Raw genomic sequence first — 20,732 nt, 5'->3', positions numbered from 1 at the left:
TTAGAGACAGAGTCTTAACTGAGGGGCTGCATAAAGCAGCCAGTATACTATAAATAAGGAGTTTTTTGAACTGTGAATCATGCAAAGCTACTCTAGTGGAGTGCAAGAATAAAAATATAGAGCTAGAAATGAGAATAATAGGTTCGCCTTTACGCTGTAGTTCCTCTGATGGCTACTAGATGCTGTGGCAGCAAGAAAACTCTGACTGCACTATTAAGTGACAAAGGAAGCTCCCAACTTCTCTCTTAAAATGTGAAGTGAATACATTTTTAAATGTTATGGTCTCAGCAGCCTATTTCCCTTATTCTAAAAATAATAAATGAGATTTTCCTAATTGTTTCATCAAAAGAACATGTCTGGAAGAAGGTTACTGAACATTTTTGCTTGATATGATTGATTTAGCTGCTGTGTTGTTGACTGATCATAAATTCTCAGCTAAAAATCCATTAAATTAGGATTTTATGGCTCCATTAACTGCGAAGATGGCACCCAAATTGAAGCTTGAAAACATCCATCCCATAACATATGGGGAATATCACAGATGCTACTGTTCCTTTTTATGGTCCACTGATCTACTGCTAGTTGCAAGTTTGCACACAGTTCATGCATATAGCATGTGCTGAAAATATAAAACAACAAATAACCAAAAGTCAAATAAAACATCATAAGCACTGAAGCACATACAGAACACTGATCAATGAAATAAAGTGGAATGACAGGAGACAATTTGCATTTCAGAGAGGAAAAACATATTTACATTTATATCTGCTTGCAGGGGGATATGTACTTAAAGTTATAATCCTTAAGATGTTCATGAAATCAAATCCTTTGATAGTCCACTATTTATGTGCAGGCTTTAAAAAGTGTTTATTTACATTCAGTAATTACCTCTCTAAATAGCATATTTCTTATATTAGTGGCGGCGTCCGCCATTCCCGCAGTGCATTCAATTAGCCTTCATATGCTCAAGGGACACAGGAATCAAGGAATGCATTTACTGTAATTTCATCTCATTGATATCAGCCTCACAGTTTATTTTTTCATTGTGAAGAGGCCACAGGAAATTCAATGAATGTGTCACAGCAGTTAGCACGGACTGCAATCAAAAATGTGTTCATAGAACAAGGGCCATTCTCAGCATTTTTGAAAGTTTTAAATCTTGCAGAGAGTAATGGAACAAGAGGAGCAGCCAATGTGAGTTGTAAGATGAAAGTTTCTTGGCTAAGAAGCCCAGTCATTTCTTTAATCTTCCCAAACTCATTCTTACTTCCATTACCACACTGAATCATGTCATTCCTAACCATTACTTCTGTCCTTTTTCTTGCAGAAATAGTCTGAACAAAATCAGTCACTCAGTTTTCTTTTGTATTCCACATTATATTAGAAAACATGTTGCATGGCATGAAGAACACACAAACACAAACATTCCTAATTTACAGGGGTGTGCCTGAATACAAATACGTTATTCGGCAAAGCACAAATAGTGGATTTTTTTACGAATATTTGTGTCATACAAACATTTTAAAAATTATTTGTTTTTGGGAAGAAAAAAAAAAAAAGCCAAATGTCCTCTGCTCCACTGTTACGTCTATCAGCAGGTCTCCGCAAGGGGAGTCACATCAACCTGCTATGATGCACATTTCCTAATTTGGATATCAGTCCCGGAGTTGGGGGTGTTCCCCAGAGATAAACCTGAGCTACTGACACACGCAAAGTGCTCCCTAGAGACCCTCCATAACCTGTTGTTTCCCTTCTCCTTACCACAAAGTTAGGTTGTAAAAAATAGGCAATAAATGAAAAGTGCAAAGCAAAAATTGCCTTTGAAGTTCTTCCCTACATGTTACACGGTGTGCTGTCTCTGTGTTATGGGTGTATAAATAGGTAGAGGTCTGTCTGGAATGAGGTGATGAGCAAGGTTTTAGCTCAGTAGTCAGCGCAGTCGTCTATGATCTGGGAGAATCCAGTTTGAGACCCAGTGTGGGGACCTCCTGTGTAAGGTAGTTTATTCATGAACACTTATTGTAACACTTCAATTTTCTAAAATTAAAAGCATAATAAAAACAAAAACAGGTTTTTTAAGCCTCTTTCCACTTTTATTCGAATACAAATACAAATAATTTTGCTGCCTCAACAAATACAGATACAAATACAAATACTGGGCTCTCTGCACATCCCTACTAGTTTATATCACAGTTATCACAAAAAAGATAAAGATTAATAAATAAAATTGGTAGACAATTGCATGTTTTCTGTGGTTTAGTTCAGTTCTATTCTTCTCTACTGCCTGCCTGGCTCGCCGTAGGGCTTACTACCTGTGGATCTAATGAAGTTTGATTTCTACCCACACCTCATTGCTTCAGGGGAGTCTCTTGGGTCGAAGTACACAGGCTCAGACACAGACACACACACAAATGCACCTCTCCTTTTATCACTGCTAAGTTTGATAGCACAGAGAATGGAAGCTGTTTTTCTCCTATTTATGAATTCTGTATGCATGAAGATACTACAAAAAAATTTCATGACGGACTGTTTGTGAGGTGTTTAAATGGTCAGACATCAAAAAAGGTCTTCACTAACCCATCTGCATCATCTGTTAATGAGGCAAACTGTAGACAAGACACTTCTTCACATGAAATGTATGTTTCCCTGGGTCGCTGTTTAATCATCTTTGCTCTTTTCCTCTCATTCTCTCTCCCGTTTCCATGTTTGATACGAACAGCTCTAATAACTGCCCTATCTCCTTTCCTAGATGCAATTTGTCACCGTCTGTGTGGGCAAACAGGCGCTATCACACACAGCACACTGCTTGGCATAGCTCACTGAGGCGTTTTAATGAAGGTCAGCAGGCCACTCCTCACTCGTGGCTGCTTCCATTGGGCTCTCACCCACCTGATACCCTCTTCACTCCTCCTCAGCCCTCAGACAGGCCTCCTTGAAGGCTCTGTGACGGCTCCGTGCCTCACATTATCCTATCAGGTTAATTTGAGCCGCAGCCACCGAGAAAGTTCTCAACTTGATCCTAATAAACTAAGACACTATGAAATGAATGAGAACCTTTTATTTTAGCTTTCACTTTCCATTTCTCTGGTTGGATTTGTTGAGAGCAGGAATGTTCCTTGGTGCTACCCAGAGTTGGAGTATTAAAAAAAACAAGACAAAACATAATTAAATGGATTTTTCGAGATTCAGTAGAAATTTAGAAATAGAAGGGCATTTAAAATTTAGAGACATACCCATCTCTAGTATACATGGCAAACAATAACAGGAAAAGTACAAATTTATCTTAAGTAGAAGTGCACTGTTTATTTAATGATATTTTTGAGATAGAAATATTGGTATAAAAATGTATCTAAAGTGAAAAGTAACTCATTTAAAAGATTTATTGAAGAGTGAAGGTGCATTGAATCTAAAACATGCAGTTGCAGCAGGTTCAGATGTACAAAAGTCATCATGTGATCACTTACTAGGCAGTTTTTATTTTTAATATTCATGACAGTAAATTCTACTTGACCCTTTCCTGCTGCAGTCGTTGACACTTGATTTGTCCAATTAGTTTTTTGGAATTAATATCATCAAATGTCTTCTTAATTTCAGTCAGTGTGCCTCACGTAATATTATATTGGTGCATTTTTCTCATTTGATAGCCTTAATTCCTCAACTGACATTGTTAAAAGTGTGTCAAATTCACACATATAACATTTTTTAAAAATATTTTTCTGACATGGTTTTTGCTCGAGGTTCATTGTTACATGACTATGTGATGCAATTCCAAAGGCAGTGAAGTGAAAAAATTTAAACCTTATTAGGGTGAGGGAGAGTGGGCAGATCTCAGACCTCTCATTTTGGACATTTTTTTTCAATCCTGATCCTATGAAGATGTGTGGGTGTGACTCAGGAACTTGTTACAAGCCTAGTGCCATACTTCAAATCCTTAACTTTATGCCCATTGCTGCTGTCTACATGAGTAAGAAATAATTACATTATTCAAGAGTACAGCATACAATAGACCTTTTTCACCGCAGACATTTGAACTTGTCATAACAGGAAAAGCACAAGTGTTAGTGATGACATTAACAAGGGGTCTGTTCTACTCAAGTGATGAGTGAGGGTATGGTTAGCGTTTCAAACTGTAAATGCGCTGGGTATTTGATTATATGATAAACAGTATACCAAAAAACTATTGAATTACATGTAACAAGTTCCTGGTTACACTGGCCAGATTGTAGGTAAACAGTACAGTAAAGTAAATCTATTTATCTAATTATCAACAAAATTACAAAAAAGCTAATAAAATAACCTATTTGTCATTGTCACGGATGGATGGCAGCTGCCTATAAAGTCTTTTCTTATTGTCCACACAGTGAGGCACCATCGTTCCAACATTAACTGTAAGACTAGGAGTCCATAGCTGATATAGCTTTACTAATGCTTGGTATTCATTTCATTGAAATCCTGCCAGTATACATTCCACACGCTTCAGTGTAATCAGATCATCTTAATTCATTCACAGTGCTTTGGATATGGCAGAATCGCTTTGTTCCCCTAATTGCTGTAATGCAGATGCAAATGGAGATACGGGTAGTAATGAGTTCTCATTTGATTAATGGTGTGTCATTACTACTAACTTATTATCTGAGGATTATCGTTACAGCAGGGGATGTCCACTGTATATTCGCCAACTCTGTCCTATTTTGACCCGATTCTCTCTCGCATGGAATAAAAAGCGCTCATAGAGGAAATCCTGAGAAACTCGGCACATCCCTATTACACTTACTGCTCGATTTCACTCAAGGTTTTGAGACAGATTTGTAAGCTATTAACACAGGCTCGACCTTTTTCTTTCATCACACCACCTCGGGGGGGAGAGGGTTGAATGGGGTGTGTTTGACTTAGCTACAGTGACAGCTCTGGATTCATGTCTACTCTTTAAGGATTTTCTAAAAGACAACAGAAAGTCTCTAAAAGCCTGAAGCTAAGGCACGATAGGTGAACTTGTACACCATCTCCTTCTCTTCGACAAAGACTGTAACTCACTTGAGACTAAGGGAATGTGACATGTTATTTCTTGAGAGCAAACCTGATTATACAACACTGGGAGATGTTGATTTTATTTTATTTTTTTCCTCTGCGCTGCCAAAATTCACCAAGAGCAAAATTGCTAATTTTTAATTTTCACCACTGTTTCACGTCTTTGTGTGAGAAATTTTTGTTATTCCCAGATATGGCTCCATGTGGAGACGGGCGCAGTGCATAGCATCTTTCTGAGATAAAAAAGATGAGGCAAGAGAAGAAATATATTAGCTAAACAAGTTAATAGTGCATTAAAGCATCCAAGAGGCATCCTAAAGAAGCATAACACTCAAGAAGGCAGGAAGCATATAGTCCCCTGGCAAATGTAAACCACACACACATCAAAAATCCTTCCATGATGGTCCCACTGTAGCTCACTGTGGAAGCTACTGGCACAGTAAATCGGATGAAGTAGGGTCTGTGTCTATGTGAAATGGGGGTGATCTGTTATTCCAATGATGTGGGAAATTTTATTACAGGAGCAATACGAGGAAGAGGAGATGACTAGTTTTTACTAGCTCAGTCTCCAGGCTCTTTTCAATACAGCAAGGAGAAACAGCAGGACTTTGTATGAAATAAATACAGCCGAAGTAACACTACAGGCTCCCTGAGTGCTAATCAGATATGATTGATTATTTATCATTACTGTTATTTCTCAGTTATGATGTCTTACTTTGCCGCTCTGTGTGTTATGTTTTTCTTTTGGCTGCTGAAGTTCTTAACATTCCAATAATGGTCTCCTACAAAATGATAAATAATCAGACTGATCGGATAAGCAGCACTACACTATGTTAAGCCAATGATTGATTTCAACTATTTTACTACTCTTTTAATCTGTGTATTTAGATTTAATGACCACTTCTCCAATGTTAGCTTTGTATTTGCTGTGGAATTGGACTCTGTGTATATGCTGCTGTTGCTGTTAATAGCACTTTAATGCAGAAATCACACAAGATAGAAGAGTTGGTGATCCTCATACAGGTGAGGACAATCAGTCTTGGACTAATGGACAATTTCTCTTCACCTATTTGAAGATCACCAACTCTGCTACATAGTTTATGTTCAATGATTGTTGCATAGTCTATGATGTTGCAGTGTTGTGTTCAGAAGCCAACAGTTTGTAACCTTTGACTCTGTGTGACCTATTTTGTGTTTCAGTGTGTGTAACACAGTACAGATATTCTCAAGAGCATACCTTTTGACTTGTATGATTAACTGAATTAAGCATCAGCCCCTTTTTGACCAAATAGTTCCAGGTTCTATGGAGCCCAGAAACTAAACTCAGGAACTAAGGGCATTTTCAAACCTGGGTTGTTAAGTCCGATTGAATCAGATGCTAGTTTGTTTCCCCCCTTGGTGTGATTTATTTGGGTAGGTCTGAATACAGCAATCAAACTCGGGTGCTGACCAAAACAACCATGGCAGTGTTGGACCAATCCCAAACAAATTCTGGAGTGGTTTGTTTGTGGTGGGAACAAACTACTAAGCATACTCTGCAAGTATGAGCTAAAAGGCTCCCATAGCCAGGTGTGCTTTACATAGTGGGATGCAGATGAGCTGAACCAACAGTTGCAAGAAGCTGGAGAATTGATCAACGTCCAATCAGGACTAACAAAAAGTATGTTGTATTCTTGTTATTTGGCCAGAAGACCTTCAGGACTTTCTTCATGTGTTTTACATTTAAAGGGTTGTTTCTCTCCTTCACTACCTTTTTCTCTCCATTGCTGCTCTCTGTGTTTTTGTTTTTATGCTTGAATTCCCTCTTTTAATTATTATTATTAATTTACCACATAACATTTGTGTTTAACATCAATCAACATTACAAGAAATATCCAACTTATCCTAGCATGGCACCCAGCACTTGCCTACTGTGTGAATATAGCTATATGCAAGTTGTAGCAGCCGTGAGGTTTGTGTTTGATTAGTGAGTGAAGTTCAGCACCCTGCAACTATAGTCCCTGGACCACTAGAAATACCTACATCTAGAGAGGAACTATGGTCCAGGAACTAAATATAAACCATTATTCCTCTGGTTGAAATGCAAGTAAGGTTCCTGAGATCCTAAAAAAAAAGTTCCAGCAGAGGAAATATGCTAATCGTGTTGTTTTGGTGGATATCTCTGCAAAGGAGCTGCGTTAAAATAAGTTTTATATACAGTTGTTGTACTTTGATATGTGCTAAACATAGTGCTGTACCTTGTTATTGAACTGAACCTTGTTATTGTATATCTGATTGTATATCTACCTTAAGGAAATGTTTACCAGGGATAATGATGGAAATAAATCCAGGACTTTATTGTGCTGCTGACAAAGTCTGATATGTATTTTTAGAAATATTTTAGAATGTTGTTAATGAACCAAACAAACCAGAAACAGCAATAGCACCAGTTTTTGCATTTTTCCATCTAAATACTGCAGTCCACAGATGTTTTTCCTCACCTAATGTTCTGCCCATATATGTGCCTGGATTGGTAACGGTCACAAAGTTTTGAAAAATTATACCCGTCTCTGCACAGCACATATTGTCCAACCATGAATAATGTTTCATTGCTAGACATGCCTAATTTGCCCGGGCTGCTGACACTCATGATTTGTGGGAGCCTTCTCAGCTTCAGCAGTCCTGTATGTCAACACTCTAATTCTCTCCTCCTCAGCCTCAGGTCAGCTCATCGTTTCCATTAAACTCACATAATCCACGGCCAACGAGATTCCCACTCCACGGGAAAGTGCTCTACACTTGTGTAATTACCCAGAATTTTTTTTCTGACGTTCCTCTGTCTGTCTCAAGGGGTCTCCCTCTGTAGCAAAAGGAACAATTAATTTTGGGTCACCGCTGTGGGGGATTTGGAAATTAAAACCGTCTCTCTTGGATTAATCCTGCTAAAATAAAACAGTTTGATTATTCCCTCAAGAATTTTTTCACTCCACTCATTTCCCTAACCTCTAGTAGCCTTGATAATAGATGACCAACCCTTTTATTGTTTTGGGATATTCCTTTTAACACAGCAAGAGTCGGAGTAGCTCTGTCTCCTTTGTTTTCTAGATTACATTCTTCGATACCTCCCTCAGTTGTTCATGTAATAATCATACATGCATAGTTGTTGGCTGTTGCTATGTAATAGTTTGTAGATGTTGTAATACAAAGCCAAAAAGAATTGTGTTGCAACGTATTATTGCACTTCAGAAATCCCTGTCACATGGAAATCAATGCTCTCTTGTTCTCTCAATGTATTTGATTGGTGGCTTTTGTGTCATCAGTTGTATCTAGACCTCAGTGCAACTGTCTAATACGTTTGGAGACACTTAATGTGGAACGGCTGACAAAACATAGACACTTTTGTCCAAATGACTTCCTTAAAGCCATTAGTCGAGGTGCTCTCATTTGATGAACTGCTCAGGGACAAAACAGCCTTAAATCTCTTTTGAGAGCAGTTTCGGACCCTCTCTCCCATCAATTATCACTGCAGCCCTTCTTCGTTTTTCCTCCAGTATCTTTGGAAAGTATGGCACTAGGTAAGCAAGCAAGCGAAGGTGTGTACCGCAAGCTTTCTCTCCTGATTTAATTAGACGGATCCTGATGGCAAAGACACGCTCCGAATTTTATTAACCTCACCAGAGAAGGGGAAACTCTGCATGACCCTGATGAAATATTTACTGGTGAGATTTACATGCTCTGGAGGGCAGCGGACATCAGAGAAGTGGAGAAGGGGAGGGAGAAGAATGCGAGGATCATCCAGGAGGAGGCCCACTGGTGGTAATCATGTCTCATATACCGTTGAATACTGAAAATGGATAATGCATAAATGTAAAACATATTCCCTCTATATCAACCACAGGAAGGGACATGAATGAATTGCAGTTCCAGATGGAAAGTGGGAAAAGCAAACATACCTGTAATATGACCTGATTAAATTAGACATGTTTCAATCGGAAAGATGCAACTTAATTTAAATATTATTTCCCTTTCTACTTTATAACAGTATAAATATCAAACATCCTCCTTTATGTAACTGAAATCTTGATCTTTATGCAATCAGGAGCAGCATTATCCCCCTCTAGCTCTGAATTAAGGGTCATATGAGGAGCTGATGTACAGTTTAGGCCTTGGAATGCCTGCTGTGAACACAAAGGACATTTCTTGCCAAAGGCAATGACATGTAGCCGGGCTTGTTAACAATGTAGAAAATGTCATATTCATGCTTTTTTTCTGGTTCAATGATAAAAAACAATGCCTCTGTTAGGGCAGAAAGGTGCAGTTTATTTGACTCTCGCAACACTTTCGGGATTACCGCGAGAGGCTTTGAGCGTTTAATTTCCTCATCCTCGCAGCAGTCAGCCTCTCTAAAGAGAGTATTAAAGTGCTGTCGCATGAGGTGAAATCTTGATGCGTTGACAGTTCTTGAGACAAAGATAATGGAATTTGAGCTCAAAGGGGAAAATGAAAAATACCAAGATAAGTATTCCAATTTTGCTATCTCACATTTAATTAAAAATCTTCCGTTTTGATCGTGCAGATGGATTTGTGGTTTAAATGAGGGTAAGGTGCTGAACAAGGTCAGTCTCAACGTTGAAGACCCATCAGAAAAATCTCATTATAGAGACATTCTTATTTAGGGAGGTTGTCTCTTACCCAAAGGAGGTGAACTACATGTTTCGACTGGTGATGATTAGATTCTCTGTGGGGGTTAAGGCTTAGTGTGTGTAGCTGTGTGTTTAAGTGTACATGTGCAAGGGCATGTTTGTGTGACCAGGGTGTAGTGGTCACGTCTACCTTCATATGTATGTTTAAAGATACTGTCTGAGGCTTTGCTTAGGTGTTGAAGGTCATTTAAACATTTTTTTTGATTTTGTGACACACAATTAAGTTTTATTATTTCTATTGTTTTTTTTGTTTTGTTTTGTTTTACCAATTTTCACTGATTCACTCATGTCCCCATACATGTAAAAGTTGTGTCCTTCTGGGGGTTTCCTCATGAATTAAGTAGTGGGTCATGTTTGAATGTAAATGCAATGGTATACCTTACAAGATATATTAACCTTACAGGGATGAATTTGCTCTGTTTATGTAGAGAAAAAAAAGTAGGAAGACAGAGAAGGAAATGAGAAGGATGGGTTTTTGTTTAGTTTAGTATTTTGCCAAAATCAGATTTTTATGGATGGAAAAGGGCATGTATTCTTTGGGAAAATGATAATGAAAAGATTCTTGAAAGATAAAAGTTGTTTCCTACTGAACAAACAATAATTACCACAGTTTATAGTAAACAAGACTCACCTGTGAAGCTCTGAAAATGCTTCTAATGGGGCAAAACCATAAAAGAGGAGGTGATGATTATACACCAAGAAAAATTTGAGTGTTTGCACTGCAAATAATATTGTTAAAATCTGTCACTCATATATATACCAATGTTGACAAGCTTCACAGTGGAAAAACATTTCAAGACATCCTTAGAAACTTCTCAAACCACTCCTGCAGTATAATCTATAGTATGATAGTCACCACTACATGGCACATGTACAGTACACTGCTTGAAATAGAGCTTCTTGGAGGATGATATCACAATATCGAAGCAGTGTATTTAGCCATATTTCGCCAAAGCTGTGATTTTGTAGGAACATACTGAGCATATGGAGGGACAGTGGAAAAGGATTATACAGCAGCAGTGCTTTGAGACACTTCTGTTGATGTTTCATTGCTTTTTTTTCCCCCTGCTGTGAAAACTTGTCATCCTTGGAATCCATTGTAACTGACTGAATTCTAGCTCACCACAAAGCTGCTCTTCTCCTTCATTGAGGGAACAACAAACAGTGCCACTTTTCAAGCCTACGAGGGTGAGTCTAACTCAAAAGATGGCTTTTGGGTGAGTATACCCACAAAAACAGAACAGAAAAATGGCAACCCTTTCTTAGTCAGAATAATTTCTAAATCAATGCACACTTTGTACAGCAGCCACATTACAATCGCAAAGTGAAAGGAGTTTTCCCTTCTGCCTATTCAGTGAAGTGTTGCTCCACATGAAGTCACACACCACAGATGTGGAGGGGACAGTATATAAGAGAGAGAGTATAAATAAACAGGTAAACTGCTGGACGCACTTGCCGCTTTCTGCCATTGGCAAGAAACAGCTGTCACCATCGATAGACTACTGACAGACACTTTGTTCATCCAGCTGTTGTGTTACTTTTTTGCAGTTTCCCAATCGCTGCTCTTTTGATGAGTACATATCCAGTGCAAGCTAATTTGAGCAATTTATGGGAATTTAGGAAAAAGTGTTATTATTGTTATTATTATTCATCTAAAGCCACCATTGGATACAGCTTAAGTGCCATACTGAAGGGCAGCAAAATGTACCAGGTGCATAAACAACAGTAGCCAATGCATTGTTTTTTTTTGTGAATCAGTTATTGAACGGGGCTACTTTCCACCCACTGACCACCTGTTGTATCTTAACACTAAAGAGCTAGAGAGAACAAATGGTAAGCTAAGGAAATTACATACACGTGATGCTTGTACTGCGTTTACATGCCTAAAAAAAAGCATGTATCCCAGTGCAATGTGAGCTCGACTGAACCTAGCAACCTGGTGAACACTGCTGCCTACACAGTGCAGGTAATCAACATCTGCGGCACTGTGTTTCGGTCCTAACTTCAACGACAAAGCGTTCTGAACTTGTGCGTCTGACTGGCTACTTCCTCATAGCCATAGTGGCTTTGGCTCATGGGTAGTGTAGTAGTCGAGCCGTCTACCATGCCAAACTGATGGAAAATATGATTTCTCTGCAAATAAGTTGAAATAATTAAAAATGATCACCATGAAAGCATGACTGAAATTTGTAGTCTTTGAATGTTATGCTGTGTTTTCAAAAAACAAAAATAAGAAACATTGTGGTTTGGAAATGTATCACTTTGCATCATATTGCCAAAAGCCTTCAGGACAATAAGTGTATTTTATTATTCAAAATGCTGTGACAGTACCTGTGCCAGTGATCTTGGTTTTTCATCAGTCAGCTAAGCTCAGATGTTGGTGCTGCACTTCCTGGCATTCACCGCTCACCCTAATGATTCTTCTCCTCCCAGCAGTCACAGTCCCACCTGTTCAACCGCTACTGTCTAATTGACACTGACTGGATGTTGTCACCCAGCAAGGGACCGCTAATGAACAAACTGCTGTTAGACTGCTAACTATGCTAACCTAGCTTGGGGCTTGGAGTGGTGGAGGGCAGGCACCGCGAGCTGTTTCCCTCCCATCCCTTAACCCTCCTGGGGGTGGGAGCCAGGTCTTTCATCCCCACCCAGGCCTCTTGCCAACAAAACAGTGAATAATTCACCACCTTCTGGATGGATCAGCTGCAACAAAGTCCCTGCTTATTCAATGCATTGATGTCAACACATAACACAACATGTCCATATTTTTATACCTTCACAAAGAAGAAAAGCTAATCTATTCAGAAAATATGAAAAAAATGGATGTCTGATGTCAATTATATTAAAAACCAAATGAGCAAAAAACATTATTTCAATATGCAGCTCTGGACCTGCTTTCCTTTAATTAGCAAAATGCTCATTGAAATCAATGTACTGTATATTAGCCTTGATTGGGTTCAATCCTTCCTGAAGCCATATGTTTGAGGAATTAGCAAATTGCATAAATGTTGTTGACACTCATTTGCAACATGAACACTCTTAATGGCGGATTACACAAGTCAACACATACAAAAAAATGCTGGGAGTGAAAATAAAAGATGGGGGTGGAAATGTATATAATTACTATGTCAGCACATAGTCATATGCTTCTTGGCAGCATAATGAAGACAAGCCAGAGAGAGAGAGAGGGAAGAGCGAGTAAACACTCTGTGAGCCACAGCAGTTGTGGCTGGAGGCAGGAAGTGGATGCAAACTTTTCTCAGTAAAGAACTTTGTGACCTTGTATTGCCTGAGTATTGCTGACAGAGGTTGGAGTTTGTATTATCCATTGCAGAGAAATGCAAGTAAGGAGCTCAAACTATCAAAACCACAATGCAAGTATGGCCTGATAAGATGTGCTCTAAAGCTCTAAAGGAAGTCCTTCAAAAATGAAGATTTGATCGGCCATTTAGATATTGGTAAAAAGATTGATTTGATAACAAGGAGGATGAAGGATGTTGTTTTATTATGAATTATAGCATGATTTCTGTTAAATGAAAAGCCTTTGGGTTATTGGTGCAGGATAAATGAAGATTGACTTTCACATTTACATAATATAACAATGACTAGAAATAAATATGCTTTATTTGTTTACAAAGGTTATTACCTGCTAAGTAGATGTTTTTGTTTCTTCCAAAATTATTATGATGATCATTTTTAGCCCTTGCCATAATAGTTGTGAAGTGGGAGGTTTGGGAAATAATTTTTTCCTCACTCCAAATTCCAATTTCAAATTGGAGTCAATTTTTGGAATCAAGTCCACTTTCTTTCTGCCAGTTTGGCACAAGAGATGACTTTAAATACTATAATACCCATGAGTCCTGGCCGCTGTTGCTATGAAGAAGAAGCGAGTCAGAAATGTGAATCATTATTCAAATGTTTTGTTGTTGCAGATGGGACCCAATTACGGCACCTTAATGGCAAATGTGTCCAGAATCTTAAAGAAAATATGATTTAAGCTTCATGTTATATTATCAGTTTTCTATACAGCATCTACATTTATCAAGCCTCCCTAGATATTATACTGTATAATCGTGCAATTACAATTTTGGACAGGAAGACGATACAATCTCACCACTGGCATATTCTTAAGAAATTAAATATGCTAAGTTTTCATCCTTTCATTAAATTTGCTAATTGTAAACTCATTCATAGATGCCTAAATAACCAGTATCCTGAGGCGTTCAGTGACCTGGTGGTTCCACTCAGGGTTTCTGGCTCAGTAACAATAATAGGGTGAGACTATGGGAAACTAAGTGGCCCTTTCATAAATCCTCTCTTTTCTGTTTGGGAGATCATTTTATATTCAGGTTGAAACAAGAAAGATCAGCCTTGTAATCACGAATGATCTGGTGCTTGCCATTGTTTTTTAATTGTATCATTGTCTTGTGCTGTTGTATGTACTGTGTTTTCTTGTTGAGTTTTGTGTATTTTACAAGGCCATCTAGGTATTGTAAACATGCTTAGGCTAAACATGCTGTGCTGAGCCTTGCTATGGAGAAGAAGCCATGGGTGTGAATCAGAGCGTAATGATTTTCAAAATGCTGAAGTTGTGACCAATAGCCATAGCTGCTGAATTCACTCAAAAGTTTCCCAGAAACTAAAACTAAACTGATTCACTCTGTGGATTAAAAACAGTTTTCTCAGTTTTCTGCTCACCATTAGCAGCACACATAACTGAATCTTAAGCTTGGTGATTGGCTGTTCCTTGGGAGTTGTAGTTAAATTCTACCCCCCAATGTACCCCCATTTACATAGTCTTGTATGTTCGACTACTAAAGAACCAGACATTTTGTAACACAGTTGTATTTAACCGGAAGAGCATCATGCCAATCCAAGCCACAGAGGAGCTCCAACTGTGAGTCATGTAAAGTTGTCTATAGGAAACATTTATGGGATTTTTACTTCTGCAACCGGCGGCGCCCAAAATAGCTCCTCCCACTTCGCAACTCTATAAAGGCTTGTTCTTTTACCTCAAATATTTTCACACTTTGTTGCTCATCTTTCACATTGATTCATGTCCATCATCATTCTGGAAGTGCTCCAACTGTCCAACTGACATTGTCTATGCAGAAAATGAATATGACTTACTTCCACTACAGGGGCTCCCAAAATAACCCCTCCCTCTTCATAACTCTATATGCATCATGGCTGTCATCTTTATAACTCTTGGAATTATCTTATAGACTTATAGCCCTCCCTAACTGTTTCATTGTAAGAGCAAAAAAAAGAAACAATTTGTTCCCATTACATGGTGCTTCCTCACAATGCAAGAGGAGGAGGGCGTTCGATAACATCACATCTGCCTGTGAACAGTGGTGAAGACCTCATAAACCAGAGCCAGACTCTCATATAAATCAGCACCTAAATGTCAATATGGCCTTTGGAACACTGTATTTATAGCTCAGCTACGTCACTGAACCCACTCTTACTCATTCTGTCTGCAACCGGCTCTCTAGTTTTCTCTGCATCCTCATGTGGGAATCAACAAAGTGAGCAAAATAACACGTGTCCGTACATTTCCTCTGTTACAGTAACAGAGTGTTTTTGTGTTTGATAGTCAGCCTGAGTCTTCATGCAATCACTTAATTCAAAGAAAGCAGCACCTGTAGCCTCTCTCTCACTGTCTTCCTGTGTTTTCTTTTCTACTCTCCTTCTCCCTCCAATATAGGTATGTTATTTTCTCACTGTGGGTTCTTAAAATAATCAGATGTACCTCTTTGAATCTCAGAGTACTCTAATTTGTGGATTGCAACAAGCACAAATATGCTGCTCGCTCTTCATTTTCATATTAATAAAAACCTTTCAGCCTTGAGCAGCAATTATTCTTATATCATCTCTCCAGTCTTCAGCTTGGATTAACAATTTCTTGCTTTGTTTTTCAGGTCATGGTATTTTTTGTATTCAGGGAAGCTTTGACCTTTGCTGCAATGTATAGGCCTTTTTACAAGTTGCTGACACTTAAGGTTCTTGATATGAACTAATGCAGAGGGCCAAATCCATGGATGTAGAATTATGTGGCAAATGAGACTTTAAATATATTTTTCACAGCTGTCAGAGCTGTATTATTACTGATATGGAGCCCATTACGATGAGCTTAACATATAATTATGGAGCCGACAATCTTTATGTGGTTGCTCCAGCTCAGTTTACATGATAACTTATGTTGTCCACATCCTCGGCTCCTCTCAGGAGGTGGATGTGACTTTTTCAAAGTGCACATGTGCCACTGGTATTAAACAGCTGGCTTTGCACAGATCAGCCTACAGCTTTGATCCAGTCCTGCAAATAGATTTAAAGGTCGATAAAGGTCATGACCATGATGAGCCTTTCTGTACTGAAAACAAATTATGGCTCAACGTCAAGCCTTGTCCCCCATTTTCCAGACTTCCCTAGACTTTAAACGTTGTAATTGGCATGGTCCTGTTCACCTTTCTAATATCATTTATTGACTGAGAAAGGGTGCCAGCCTATTATTGTTAGTTTGCTGGCAATATAAAGTCAAAACCGGATGTTTATTTCATATGAAAGTATAACATGGACCACTGCTTTAATTTGTCTTAAACAAAGGATGTCAGAACTGGCTATGAACCAAAATCTGGGATCATAGTTCCAGTTTGATATGTACATGTGGAAGGAACATGTGGTACTGACAGTCTAAGGACATGTGATGTGTTTACCCTGGCCAGCCCTGTGTTTGTATCTGTGTGCTTGAGGAGCCCAGACCCCGGGCGCCAACAGAAGTGTCCCCAGATGGGTTGCCTGAGGCTGAGGAACGGAAGAGACAACCTAGGCCAAGCTGACCGCAGAACTGAGGAGATTCATCATGCGTATGTGATCAACATGATAAGTATGGCAAAGTCACAACCCCCTTTTAAAAGAAACACTTGAAAAAAAAACTTCTTTATGACTGTGAAATAAAAGTAAGTTGCGGTATTATTAACCACCAGTGGCTTGTCTGTGAGTGAATCTAACCTTGATGAATGTTCACCTACTTTTTTGTATTTTGTGCACTGTATTCACCAGGAGCAGGGAATAGAAGTTATATTGGCTAGTAATGCAAAGTAAGTTCATTTTATCTTATTTCAGTAAAAGGAAATGTAACTTTATAGACAAAAATCTATAAACTTAAAGCCATCTCTTTTATCCAGATAAGTGTGTTTAGAAAAAGGACTGATAAAACAGATGAAGGGGCCATTAAAAAATAGACACAATGCCAGAAACCAATTCAGATCTAGATATGATGGTGCACTGTAAGTTATGAACTTCATAACAGATAATTAGTAAGTTGCATTCCAAAAGGCTACAGCGATTCAGAAGAAAGCAAGAGAAAGTGATGATGAGGGAACAGGCGTTAATAAAAAGAGAGAATATTGACTATCAAACAGGACATCACAATAAAATCATAATCAGATGGATGAGATTGCCTGTCAGAGACAACAGAATGATAACATCAATAACATCAGAAATTTTCAATTCCCGTCTTTAGCACCGTAAGTTATGGGATAAATCATTTTAACACATGCCAATCAGTATTTACTCAAGTTAAAGAGGCCTCGTGCAAGGAGGCTTATTCCATAGTGGAATAGTATTAATATTCATACAAGTGCACCTCTCTGGATGGAGCCATATGTTTGTGTGGGGAGAGGCACGGAGCATCTGTTGACACTCTGGCTCTCCAGATGAGATGCTATATGGAAAATGAGCCTTTGTTAAATAATCTGTGAAGTTTCGAACTGAGAAAAACATGTCTAGCACATGTACGGCATTAGATTGTTTTCAGTGTTGGGCAAGTTACTTAAAATATGTCTTCAATTACTCATTACATGAAAAAGTAATGACAATACTTTACTAATCATTCAGACGTAATTAGCTATATTACTTTACCTTTCATCACACCAACGTGTCATATATTCTGCAGTTAACTTGTAGAAAAAAGAATAATATATAGAACAATATCATAAAAGAAGAGACATTATGGTTTAACAAGCAGTCAGGCAACATGCCATATCATCAACTACTAATGTTAGCTTAATGTTATTGCTATCCCTGGATTTCAGAGGTTCTGTTCAAACAGTGCCCTTCAACTGAACAAAACAAGCTGATTCCTGAATGTAGTGGATAACATTAGTAAGCCAGCTAACAATTTTAAGATTTAACACATAAATATGACATTTTAGAGTTACCCGGAGTCACATTCCTCCACTTTTGGTAGGAGCTAGCCGTGTTACTGCGCCAAGCTAACGTTGAGTGGACCAGCCTGTCAAATGAGCACAGACCAAACTAATGTCAGCTATCCATCAAACTTGAAGTAAGACAGCAAACAAACATGCCCACATATTATTGAAGCTACAGAGTGTTACTGAGGTTAGTGGCTGTAATGTAATTAGTGAAAGTCAAAGTGTAATTCCATACACTACGTGTTACTGAAAAAGCTAACATCACTGTCAAACATTACCCATGTGTTACTGCTCGACACTGATTGTTTCCTTCTTTCTCTGATTTGTTCATCTATTTACATATGTGGAAAATTGTTTTCTTTCTATCTCTTTTCTTTCTCTCTTTCTCTCCCTTTCACCTCCCTTCCCTCTTTGTATTCTTTGTTCTGCCATTTCTATCTCATGGTGTTTGCTATTTTTCTCCTGTAATCAGACACACAGATTCATCTCTGTCGCCCTCAGACACCACCTAAATCAATTTCCCAGCACTCTCCCATCTTGGAGGGCCGCTGTCAGGGTTGGCACCTTGCAGCTTGGGACACACCTATACACATACACACACACACACACTTTCTCTTTTGTTTCACCCACACAGTCACTAAAGCACACAGACAGGCACGTATAAAACACACACAGGTGCACGCACACACTCATACCGGTGATTCACCACATCACTGTTCTCTAATGTCTTACTTGCTTCATCTTCGAAACATCCATTTGTCACCGCTGACAGGTCCTGGCAGCAGCATCTATCCATTCTACCTTTATCCTCACTCTGTCAGCCCACACTCTGTTTCTCTCAACTCCAACCTCCTCCCCCCACCTCAGTGTCTTTCTGAACTTGGGAGGAAGAAGTAAAGAAGATGGTACACAAATGGTAGCCATATTGATGCAGGGCCATGTCTTCGGGTGGCGCCTGACTTTGATACCAGCCAGCATGTTCAATCCCAACATGGGGCTTTGGGTTGAGCTGTAAGCCAACCAGACAGTCAGCCGTGATCAGTGGTGTTGAGGAGAGCATGTGGTGCATTAGCAAGGAGGACTCAGCTCTGTCTGGCATCTCGTGGAGAATCACTTAGACACGCTATCATGGCTTGTGTATGTGTGAGTATGGTATATAGGAGGCTGTTGCGGGCCATAACTGTATATACAGCCAAATGTTAAAATAAAAGAAAACATATAAATCTAATTTAAAAAATAGAGCTGGGGATGTCAGTAAGCTCAAGATCACATTTTTATGCGTATGGTTCGTATGACGTTACATCATCAGAGTGGTATCTCGGTGTCTGTGTGCTTGTAGCCATATTTTTGTGAATGCAATAACGCAAGTATATTTTACATTTAAGAGTAGAGAAACCCCCCCTACTGAATGCATGATCTATTTTTGTAGAACCTTTATGAATAAATATGCATCTTAATGAGTATAATATGGTCTTCTTGAAATTACTTTTCAGTACTTTACAATACAGAGTTTAAATTAAAACAACCCAAGTGTTGTGTGAAGTAATTAAAGTATTTGTTAATTAATGCATTATGTGGAGCAATGAATGACCCTATTAGCTTAGCCGGTAAGTTGTAATATATCATGCTGATTATACCCACACATTAGTTGGCTCGATACCCCTTGTTAAATGTGCAACCCGGAGGTGCTTGATCTTGGTGAAAATACTCTTAAGCACAGAGGGAATCTGTAAAAGGGTCACTTTGAATGGGAGAAGTAGGCTACAAAACGACCGGATAATGAAAGATGCAGAGTTATCTACAGTCCTGACCTTAAGAGTGGTCCTGGTCTGCCAGCTCATCCATCTCATCCTGGTTCCTCCATTGTTTGCCCGACACTACCACACACTGTGAATGTCTGTGTGTGTGTGTGTGTGTGTGTGTGTGTGTGTGTGTGTGTGTGTGTCCACTGATGCAGCCAGCCTTCTTCTAATCGAATATTGATCAGCAGATCAAAGATGGGAAGAGGCGGGGTTACTATTCCCACTCCTAAAGTCAACATCATGGACAAATTATTGTTTACAAGACTTTTTTATTCTTATTTTTTATGTTCACCAGCAAGGTAATTAATATTCTACATTGCGTAGAAGAAAAGTCTTAATTCCCCGTCTAGGTCCACTGTCATTTATTGGCTTATGGGTCTTCTATTTATTAATGTATCTCTGACTGTTTACCACTATCTAAAGCCCTTTGCAAAGCTGACTATAGCTGTTTTGACTACTACCGTGTCAAGGTCCTTCGAAGATAATGAATATGTGGAGGCAGTGTTGTAGTCATATCTGCAGCAGCTCTGAACTGTTTCGGGTGTGTGGCATCAGAATTCACTTCACTGACTCTGTGAGTCATCAGTACGTTCTGAATGAAATCTGTCTACTTGGCTTTTCAATTCCGCTCACGGTGGTAATACTTGTCAACACTGAGGCATTTAAACAAAGAGCCTTGCCCCTTTCTGACAGCAGGAGCAACAACAGGATAGTATCTAGTCTTTCTGAACACAGCGCTGGCTCACTGTGCAAATTAAATATATCACTTTTTTGGGTGGATGCTGCTGCTTTTCGAATATATATTGGAAGTTGTTCAAGTTGATTTGCATTGAACTCTATACCGTAAAGAAAAACCACACCTACCTGAAGGGGGTAAAAGCCAATTGTAATGAAAAGCGATGGTCAGTAATTGTGTTGACAGTGATTGATAGTGATGTGTTAAGGCAAAAAGGATCATAAATCACATGTGACAGCAGTCATGGAGCGTGGCTAGAAAACAC

General features: G+C 38.9%; 1 long non-coding RNA gene across 1 annotated transcript; it reads right to left on the bottom strand.

Moving 5' to 3' along the window:
- Positions 1-2,134: 2,134 nt before the first annotated feature.
- On the bottom strand, positions 2,135-19,369 carry LOC121901375. Its single transcript, XR_006097262.1, has 3 exons — positions 18,662-19,369; positions 17,936-18,009; positions 2,135-8,851 (listed from the first exon to the last, which is right to left on the bottom strand). It is a non-coding gene; the product is annotated as an uncharacterized LOC121901375 (long non-coding RNA).
- Positions 19,370-20,732: the final 1,363 nt, after the last annotated feature.

The sequence above is a fragment of the Thunnus maccoyii genome, chromosome 8 (assembly GCF_910596095.1).
Source record: "Thunnus maccoyii chromosome 8, fThuMac1.1, whole genome shotgun sequence".
Taxonomy (NCBI): Eukaryota; Metazoa; Chordata; class Actinopteri; order Scombriformes; family Scombridae; genus Thunnus; species Thunnus maccoyii.
This window is presented reverse-complemented; position numbering and strand designations above follow the sequence as displayed.